Source organism: Bombina bombina, chromosome 5 (genome assembly GCF_027579735.1).
Source record: "Bombina bombina isolate aBomBom1 chromosome 5, aBomBom1.pri, whole genome shotgun sequence".
Taxonomy (NCBI): domain Eukaryota; kingdom Metazoa; phylum Chordata; class Amphibia; order Anura; family Bombinatoridae; genus Bombina; species Bombina bombina.
In genome coordinates, this window is record NC_069503.1 from 183,619,783 (window position 1) to 183,631,054 (window position 11,272).

An 11,272-nucleotide genomic window follows, 5' to 3' on the forward strand; every position below is an offset into this window, starting at 1 on the left:
ATTATTGAAAATGTTCCTGCAAGTAAGCATCCTTTAGTGACACAAACAGAGCAAGCTGGACTTTGAACCTTGAGTCCCTGGTTCTATTCCAGACAAGACACAGTGAGCGAAGTCACTAGTGGCATCCCTGTTGTGCAGTCTGCATTTTAGCATGAACAGAGCTTATGGGATCCTTCATAGCAGACAAGATCTTCAATTCAAATGCAGATGCTATCTGAGACAGAAGGTGATAAGTCCCTAGAACTGACTTGAACAGTGGGTTTATAACCGGCTGTTAAAATGTGAGCATCTTGAGACTGCTGTATAACGGAGTGTACAGAGTTATTAGCAATGTCCACTCTGACAGGGTCTTCGCCAAAGAAAAAGCCATCGTAAGTCAATGGGGTAAATTTATTATGCAGCGGATGCTGCATTCTACGCCCATGGTTTCAGGGTCTCCTGAAATTAAAGTTAAGAAGCAGCGGTCGTAAGACTACTGCTCCTTAACTTGCAAAAGGTGGCGATTGGGATGATTGACGCAGATACGATTAATACAATTGGGATGATTGACACCTCCTGCTAGCGGTTGCAAGTGAGCAGGGGGTGGCATTGCACAAGCATTTCACAAGAAATGCTTGTGCAATGTTAAATGCTGACAGCGTATGCTGTCGGCATTTAGTAAGGTTGAGTGGACATGATTCGCTACAGCGAATCATCTCTGCTCGTTCTTTAGTAAATCTACCCCAATGGGCCATATTTATCAAGGTCTGGCCAGTATTCAGTATACGCTCGCCGTATTCAGCATTGCACCAGCAGCTCACAAGAGCTGCTGGTGCAACGCCGCCCCCATTCAGACTCGCGGCCAGCAGGGGGGGTGTCAATCAACCCGATCGTACTCGATCGGGTTGAATTCCGGCGATGTCTGTCCGCCTGCTCAGAGCAAGCGGACAGGTTATGGAGCAGCGGTCTTTGTGACCGCTGCTTCATAACTGCTGTTTCTGGCGAGCCTGCAGGCTCGCCAGAAACACGGAGCAACAAGCTCCACGGGGCATCAAGCTCCAATACTATCACTAAAAATAAAGGCCATCTTCATTCATTAGTTTAAAAAAAAAAAAAAAACTGATAAAAATATGTTTTTATTTTGCCACGGCTTTACTGCTTAGCTAAGCAGCTCTGACGGCCCACGGCACTGCTCAATATTGCAATGAGGTGACGTTTCCACCTCTTAGCCAATAGCTATATGGGCCGAACGGCATTATGCTGTAGGCACACATGTCTATTAGCTAAGAAGTGGAATCGTCACCTCATTGAAACAAATGAGCAGTGCTGTGGGCCGTTAGAGCTGCTAGGCTTAGTACAGCAAAGCTGCAACAAAATAAAGGCACCTTTATGGTTATGGTGTTGTGGCGGGAGGGGGGGGGCTCAAAACGCACCTTTGCCTGTATAGTAAAAAAATCCTTGCACCGGCCCTGCATAGATGAAATCTGAACAGTACTGGGACTATATTGCAAAGATGGAATGTGATACATTAAATGCACTGCAAACATTTTTGAAAAAGTGAAGTTTGATTGACTAAAGTTGGAAGTATCAACTAAGGCACTTCAGAATAATCTAATCATTTATTTTGACTTTATGTCAAAATGAAATATATTTTGGATGGATTAAGTTCTTTACCTTCCAAATAAAGTAATTTAGACATGCTAGTCTAACATTTTAGACATTTAGCATAATTATTTTGTTGCTTTATTGACTGAACGCTATCCTTTATATTCTATAGAATTTTGCTGTTTTATGCCATGTGTTTTCTGATTGATGAACCTGTTCACAAACTGTCAAAGATATGATACATCACACATTAAAGAAACAAGCCACCATAGAGGTTACATAACATCTTGCGCATCTGTCTTACTCTGTGTTTATGTCTTTTTCAATAAGGAACATCAAAGCCCCAAAAGATCATCATTTAACAAGATACTTCTAAACAAAAAATATATGTTGTTCAAGGTTTGCCATATTTTGAGCATTGCAATCTTTAATAAAATGACTATTTTCAAATGTTTGTTTGCTTAAAGGGACACAAAACCCAATTTTTTTCTTTTATGATTCAGATAGAGCATGTAATTTTAATCAACTTTCTAATTTACTCCTATTATAAATTTTTTGTTCTCTTGCTATCTTTATTTGAAAAAGCAGGAATGTAAGCATAGGAGCCGGAACCCTCCATAGCTGAAGGACTCTAATTAGCCAATCAAATGCAGGAGTCTGGGCAGATGGAGGTGGAGTTGTGTGGGTTTTCTGTGGGTGGAGCTTGGCAGACTGAGGGTGATGCTAAGGGATTCAGGCTGTAGTCAGTGGGTGTGGCTAAATGTGAAGAGGCAATTTTCACCCTCAGCAGCCCAACCAGTCCAACTGGGATTTAAAATAAAAGATGTGGCTGCTTTTGCACCCCTGTAAAACAGACACTGGGTAAAGTATGCACTACTTATGACATAATTACAACTTAAAAAAAGTATTTGTCACCATATGCAAAACTGATATATATGACATAATTGTATATAATTGTCTGTAGATAACTAAACATTTATTGGTGTCATTAAATAAATAGTGAAACAGCATTATAATTAATTATCTTTTATTAATCAATTAATAAAAACAATTTGGTTCTAAAATAAAACATTTAAATGATACATTTTGAAAGCATGTCACACTAAAAAATATGGCCATATTAATAACAATTATTCTATCTTCTGTCATTTTACAAGTTCTATGTCTACGTTAAGCAAGCTTATTTCTGTTGCTTGGGTAACTATTTACTTCTCAGAGTTACAAAGCAACCTTACTTTGTCTGGTTTTCAAAACGTTTAACACCTATTATAAAACCTTCTTATGCCATTCATGCACAAACCTTAACTGTTAGTTGCATTTCTCAAAAGGTAAAAAAAAAGTACAAAAAGAAAAATACAGCACTTAGCTTGTCCAAAATTGGAATCCACATGAATTCATGTCATTTTTGAATAGAAGAATATTTATAATATACATGTATTAGCAAAAATGCTTCTAATAAAAACTATAGCTGTTTCAAAAGTGTATTTAAGTATGCACTGTGCACCAGCATTTTAAACACAATGCTTGCTAAGAGAGCCTAAGGTGATTGTACCATCTGGTAATGACTCAATTTGTTAATTGCTGAAATCATTCAAACCCCACTGACACTCTGAGCAGCTGCAGTATTTAAAATGCTTGTGCAATGAGAATATCTAGCGAAACTTTAAATGCACATGCAGAGAAAAATGTTAACACTAAAACAGGGATAACTTTTACTAGAAGCATTATTGCCAATACATACTGTATATATTGCAAATATGTTTCTGTTCAAAGATGTAATTCATCTATATGCATTTAATTTTTGACTGGAATGTCCCTTTAAGTTATTCACACTGTGACTCTGTTTGTCTATAAATCATTTAAGAGGGATTATCATATGAAAGGTACTTTAAAGTATTTTTTTTTATTTCTTTTCTATAAGTTAAAAATTGCATAGTGTGGTACATTTGACAACAAATGACCTTCTGAAATAATGTCATAAGTTTTCAAGGTTGCAAAGTTGAAGAACAAAGTATGAGAGCCCATTGTGAAAATGAATGGGTAATAAACAGTCCCACACAAGTCCCTGTCTTTATTTGCTTCCTTTTAAAGTATTTTTTTTTTCATATTTTCCTTTCTAATAATACAATTGAAATACCTAAAACAAAACAAACCAATGAACTGTAAAACACATAAATCAGGTGTAAAATATCAAAGGTATTCAATATGTAATTATATTAGTGATTATTTAACCAAATGTTAGATAATTCTCAGAAGTGGTAACCACATGGGGGAGGGTTGAAAGAGAAAATATATTATTGTATCAATCAGATAAAATATGAGATCATTCTTCTCTCAAAGATGCCTCTAAGAATATTTCCGAGTGTAGAAAAGGTTTAAATAGTTCTTTTTTTAACTACTATTGCAAAAGATTGTGTTTGAGTATTCCACTTGGGGAGAAAATAAGTGGGGGAAAGAGAGAGCAGTCGTTTGCATGCACTGTTTCAAGATGCCTTTCCTGGCAATTAGTATAATCAGGGTAAGAGTTGTGTTGTGATTTGCCTGGATTTTTTTCCACTATAAAAACAACATTTGTTTAGGCTGTAATATAATTCATGTTTTGAGTTTATTACAAATCCAATATTGAATCTTACCCCAAAACTGTTTAATCATGGGGCAGTCCCAGAAATAATGTAGAATATTAGGATTAATCCAACTACATTTAGAACACATGCCCATATTCACTCCAGCCCAAAATTGCATGCTCTATCTGAATCATTAAAGAAAAAAATTGGGTTTAGTATCCCTTTAACTACATTCCTCACACTGGAAATTCTTGCCACTAAAAAGCAGGCGAACCTGATATGGCTGAAAAGGTACATCTAACATGAAGGGCAGTGCTTTGAATAATACACACTCCCAGCAATGTTTGAACATTAAATTACAGGTTACTCCCATGGAATTTCCATAAAACTGCAATGGAACACCTATATATATGTAATGTCTGCCATCTACATTACTAATAAAGACATAAAAACAACCTTCCTATTAAAACTATAGGAGCTGTGTGGATTCAAGTAGATACAATGTTTCATTTATATCTATCATTATATTTTGCGTGTTTTAGGAATAATAGTTACTGTTCTTGATGTGTATATGTATTGAAGACATTAGCGGTGACTTTATAGTTTTACATAAGTGCATTATGTTTAACATTGCAAAGTTAAACAAATGCAGTTATTCTAACCTGTAAAGTTGTGGCTACTGTCTTCTATAACATATTTATATCAAGAAAAAAATTATATTATTAAAAAAAAAAGCCAAAACGAAAACAAAATCACTACAATAATTAAAATAATATGCATCTAAAATAAATTATATGTAAATAAAATTTGTATAGACATAAAAAGCGCCTCTAAACTAACCCCCTTACATTCCCTCACCCCGATAGCAACCTAACCCCACAACACTATTAACCCCCTATGCGTCCTCACCCATACTGCAAGAAAGGAAGAGGAAACTTTTCTTTTTTTTAGTCCTTCATGAATTGTTTGGATTATCTTAGGGTTTGTTTATATTGTAGTAGTTGTTTGTTGTTGTTGTTGAGTTAGATTGATTTAGGGTTTGTTTATATTGTAGTAGTTGTTTGTTGTTGTGTTAGATTTTCTTAGGGTTTGTTTATATTGTAGTAGTTGTTTGTTGTTGTTGTGTTAGATTTTCTTAGGGTTTGTTTATATTGTAGAAGTTGTTTGTTGTTGAATTAGATTGTCTTAGGGTTTATTTATATTGTAGTAGTTGTTTGTTGTTGTTGTGTTAGATTTTCTTAGGGTTTGTTTATATTGTAGAAGTTGTTTGTTGTTGAATTAGATTGTCTTAGGGTTTATTTATATTGTATTAGTTGTTTGTTGTTGTGTTAGATTGTCTTAGGGTTTGTTTATTTTGTAGAAGTTGTTTGTTGTGTTAGATTGTCTTAGGGTTTGTTTATATTGCAGTTTTTTGTTGTGTTAGATTGTCTTAGGGTTTGTTTATATTGTAATAGTTGTGTTAAATTGTCTTAAGGTTTTGTTTATTTTGTAGTAGTTGTTTGTTGTTGCGCTAGATTGTTTTAGGGTTTCTTTATTTTGTAGAAATTGTTTGTTGTTGTGTTAGATTGTCTAAGGGTTTGTTTATTTTCTAGTAGTGGTTTCTTGTTGTTGTTCTAGATTGTCTTAGGGTTTGTTTATTTTGTAGTAATTTTTTGTTGTGTTAGATTGTCTTAGGGTTTATTTATTTTCTAGTAGTGGTTTCTTGTTGTTGTTCAAGATTGTCTTAGGGTTTGTTTATTTTGTAGAAGTTGTTTGTTGTTGTGTTAGATTGTCTTAAGGTTTGTTTATTTTGTAGAAGTTGTTTGTTATGTTAGATTGTCTTAGGGTTTGTTTATTTTGTAGTAGTGGTTTCTTGTTGTTGTTCAAGATTGTCTTAGGGTTTGTTTATTTTGTAGAAGTTGTTTGTTGTTGTGTTAGATTGTCTTAAGGTTTGTTTATTTTGTAGAAGTTGTTTGTTATGTTAGATTGTCTTAGGGTTTGTTTATTTTGTAGTAGTATTTTGTTGTGTTAGATTGTCTTAAGGTTTGTTTATTTTGTAGTAGTTGTTTCTTGTTGTGTTAGATTGTCTTAGGGTTTGTTTATTTTGTAGAAGTTGTTTGTTATTGTGTTAGATTGTCTTAGGGTTTGTTTATTTTCTAGCAGTGGTTTCTTGTTATTGTTGTACTAGATTGTCTTAGGGCTTGTTTATTTTGTAGTAGTTGGTTTTAATAGTTGTGTTACTTTGTGTAAGTATTTGTTTAGTTGTTGTGGTTTAGTTTAATAGTTGTGTAAATTTGTATAATTATGTTTTTTATTTAGTTTAAGGGGTTAGGTTGTGGTGGGGGTGAGAGGACATAAGTGGTTAATAGTTAGGAAGGGTTAGGTTGTGGTCAGGGTTAGGGTGTGTAAGGGGTTAATAGTTTAGAGGGGTTAGGTTGCGGTGGGGGAGAGGGCACGTGAGGGGTTAATTGTTTAGATGAGTTAAATTGCAGTGGGGTGAGGGTGTTTAAGGGGTTAATAGAGTAGGGCTATGTAGCCATTTTATTGGGTTGCTGTTTTTGCATTAAAAGAATAAAGACTAAACAAATGTATTAATGGTTTTTGCTAATGCCTTGTATCTTTATTCTTTGAGTTCTTGTAGGCTACCATTAGTTTATTTGGTTTTGTAATATGTGTAAAAGGGATCCTTTACTTTACATCTCAGATGTAGGTGGCGATGCTGCTTGGAATGTATCGCCAGCATCGCCACCCACAGAGATGTATAGTAAAACGCATCTCATTGAGACTTCCTTCAGAGACTGATTTCAGCTGTTTTGAATATTTCACCAGTTCTCTCCTTCGAACATCAGGGCCATAATGTCATTCTATTTCCCTAATGTCAATATTTGAACCTTTTCCAGCTGCTTCCTCAATAATGTTTGATAGAGCTCTGAAACTGAAAATCTGCCTATGTGTGTATGTGCATATGCATGTATGTGTGTGTGTATGTACATATTCATGTATGTGTGTGTGTGTGTATGTACATATGCATGTATGTGTGTGTGTGTGTATGTACATATGCATGTATGTGTGTGTGTGTGTACATATGCATGTATGTGTGTGTGTATGTACATATGCCTGTATGTGTATGTGTGTATGTACATATGCATGTATGTGTGTGTGTATGTACATATGCATGTATGTGTGTGTGTATGTACATATGCATGTATGTGTGTGTATGTACATATGCCTGTATGTGTTTGTGTGTATGTACATATGCATGTATGTGTGTGTGTATGTACATATGCAGGTATGTGTATGTGTGTATATACATATGCATGTATGTGTGTGTGTGTGTGTGTGTACATATGCATGTATGTGTGTATATGTACATATGCATGTATGTGTGTGTGTATGTACATATGCATGTATGTGTGTGTGTGTATGTACATATGCATGTATGTGTGTGTATGTACATATGCATGTATGTGTGTGTGTATGTACATATGCATGTATGTGTGTGTATGTACATATGCCTGTATGTGTATGTGTGTATGTACATATGCATGTATGTGTGTGTGTGTATGTACATATGCAGGTATGTGTATGTGTGTATATACATATGCATGTATGTGTGTGTGTGTGTGTGTGTGTGTGTGTGTGTACATATGCATGTATGTGTGTGTGTATGTACATATGTATGTATGTGTATGTGTGTATGTACATATGCAGGTATGTGTATGTGTGTATGTACATATGCATGTATGTGTATGTGCATATACATGTATGTGTATGTCCGTATGTACATATGCATGTGTGTGTGTGTGTGTGTGTGTGTGTGTACATATGCATGTATGTGTGTGTATGTACATATGAATGTATGTGTATGTGTGTATGTACATATGCATGTATGTGTATGTGTGTATGTACATATGCAGGTATGTGTATGTGTGTATGTACATATGCATGTATGTGTATGTGCATATGCATGTATGTGTATGTGTGTATGTACATATGCAGGTATGTGTATGTGTGTATGTACATATGCAGGTATGTGTATGTGTGTATGTGCATATGCAGGTATGTGTGTGTGTGTACATATGCATGTATGTGTGTGTGTGTATGTACATATGCGTGTGTGTGTGTATGTACATATGCCTGTATGTGTGTGTGTGTATGTACATATGCAGGTATGTGTATGTGTGTATATACATATGCATGTATGTGTGTGTGTGTATGTACATATGCAGGTATGTGTATGTGTGTATATACATATGCATGTATGTGTGTGTGTGTGTGTGTGTACATATGCATGTATGTGTGTGTATGTACATATTATTATTATTATTATTATTATTCTTTATTTATAAAGCGCCAACAGATTCCGCAGCGCTGCCCATGGGTACAAGGATAACAGTACAGTGGAGAAACAATACGATAAGACACAAAATTTTACAGACAAATACAGGGGGAGTTGAGGGCCCTGTTCCCGTGGGAACTTACAATCTAGATGGGTAGGAGGATTGGAAACAGGAGGTGGGGACTGCAGAGGTGAGAATGATATTAGTGAGGAGATAGAGGGCAACTGTTAGTTAGTTGGTTAGTTTGTTAATAAGTCGGGTGATAAGCTTCCCTGAACAGAAAGGTCTTTAGGGAACGTTTAAAGGAGGAGAGGTTAGGGGCAAGTCTGACATCTCGAGGAAGTGCGTTCCAGAGGGTTGGTGCCGCACGAGAGAAGTCCTGTAGTCTAGAATGAGAGGAGGTGATGGTAGAGGACGCAAGAAGCAGGTGTGTGTGTGTATGTACATATGCCTGTATGTGTGTGTGTATGTACATATGTAGGTATGTGTATGTGTGTATATACATATGTATGTATGTGTATGTGTGTATGTACATATGCAGGTATGTGTATGTGTGTATGTACATATGCATGTATGTGTATGTGCATATGCATGTATGTGTATGTGTGTATGTACATATGCATGTATGTGTGTGTGTGTACATATGCATGTATGTGTGTGTGTGTGTGTATGTACATATGAATGTATGTGTATGTGTGTATGTACATATGCATGTATGTGTATGTGCATATGCAGGTATGTGTGTGTGTTTATTTACATATGCATGTATGTGTATGTGTGTATGTACATATGCAGGTATGTGTGTATGTACATATGCAGGTATGTGTATGTACATATGCATGTATGTGTATGTGTGTATGTACATATGCATGTATGTGTATGTGTGTATGTACATATGCAGGTATGTGTATGTGTGTATGTACATACGCATGTATGTGTATGTGTGTATGTACATATGCAGGTATGTGTGTGTATGTACATATGCAGGTATGTGTGTGTGTGTGTGTGTATGTACATATGCAGGTATGTGTGTGTGTATGTATGCATGTGTGTGTACATATGCATGTATGTGTATGTATTTGTATGTGTGTGTACATATGCATGTATGTGTATGTATTTGTATGTGTGTTTGTACATATGCATATATGAATGTGTATGTATGTGTATGTATGTATGTATGTGTATGTGCCTATGTGTTTTTATGTATGTATTTGTATGTGTGTGTACATATGCATGTATGTGTATGTATTTGTATGTGTGTTTGTACATATGCATATATGAATGTGTTAGTATGTATGTGTATGTATGTATGTGTATGTGCCTATGTGTTTTTATGTATGTATGTGTATGTGTATTCATATGCATTTGTATGTACATATGTATGTGTATGTATGTAAGTGTATGTGTGTATAGATATGCATGCATGTGTATGCTTGTTTACATATGTATGTATGTAGTATGTATGTATATGTACGTGTGTGTACATATGTGTGTACTTATGCATGTACTGTATGTGTACAGTGTTTTAAACCTGCATTTCATTGCAACACCATAATTTATATCTAATTGAAGAACCCCACTACTTGAGCGGTTTAGTGCACTTAGAAGATTATTATATGAGGAATTTTTCACATTGATGCTAATCAACATCTAGATGTTAGTGCACATTAGACTTTTTTGCTTGAGTAATAAAAAAAATACTTTTAACTGTCAACCAGTGTTCCCAGTAAGGCCAAACTGGATTTGTCTGTCATAACACTGTTTTGTCCAGTCTTCCTCTGTCCAATATCAATATTCTTTGCCCAGATTAATCTTTTCTTTTTATTGGCCCAGGCTGAGATATGGCTTTTTCTTTGCAACTCTGCCTAGAAGGCCAGCCTCCCGGAGTCGCCGCTGTACTGTTAACGATATTTTGTGGGTACTATTTAATGAAGCTGTAATTTGAGGACCTGTGAGGCGTCTGTATTTGTCCTCTTGCTCAGTTGTTCACCAGGGCCTCCCACTCCTCTTTCTAGAGCCAGTTTGTGCTGTTGTACACAGCGTTGTACAGGATCTTCAGTTTCTTGGCAATTTCTCATATGGAATAGCCTTCATTTCTCAGAATAAGAATAGAATGACAAGTTTCAGAAGAAAGTTCTTTGTTTCTGGCCTTGAGTCTGTAATCAAAGCCGCAATTTCTTATGCTCTAGATACTCAACTAGTCTAATGATTCCCAGTCTTACTGCTTCTTTAATCAACAAGGCGCTAGTGACACATTTGCCACATTATCTGATTGGTTCTGCTTCCTGTCCCTCATGGACACATGGACCATCAGATAATGTAAAAATGGCCGAGGGCAGATACTCTCCAGAGCGCTCTGTTCTTATCAGAGCCTTGGGCACCGCAGCCACCTCTGGGAACCTAACCATGGGTCCCATCCCCCACTACTGTGATTTTGCAGGTTCTTGGACAGAATGCGGGTAAAAGCACGTCGGGGGGGATGGAACCCATGGTTAGGTTCCCAGAGGCGGTTGCAGCACCCGAGGCTCTGATTAGAACAGAGTGCTCTGGAGCGTATCTGCCCTTGGCCATTTTCGCATAATCTGATTGGTCCATGTGTCCGTGAGGGATAGGAAGCACAACCAATCGGAAAATGTTGCAAGTGTGTCGCCAGCACCTAGTTATAATTAGCACAACAGTTTTCAGCCAAAGGGTTTTTTAATGATCAATTAGCTTTTTTAAATGATAAACTTGGATTAGCAAACACAACATGCCATCGGAGCACAGGACAGATGGTTGCTGATAATGGGCCTCTGTACAACTATG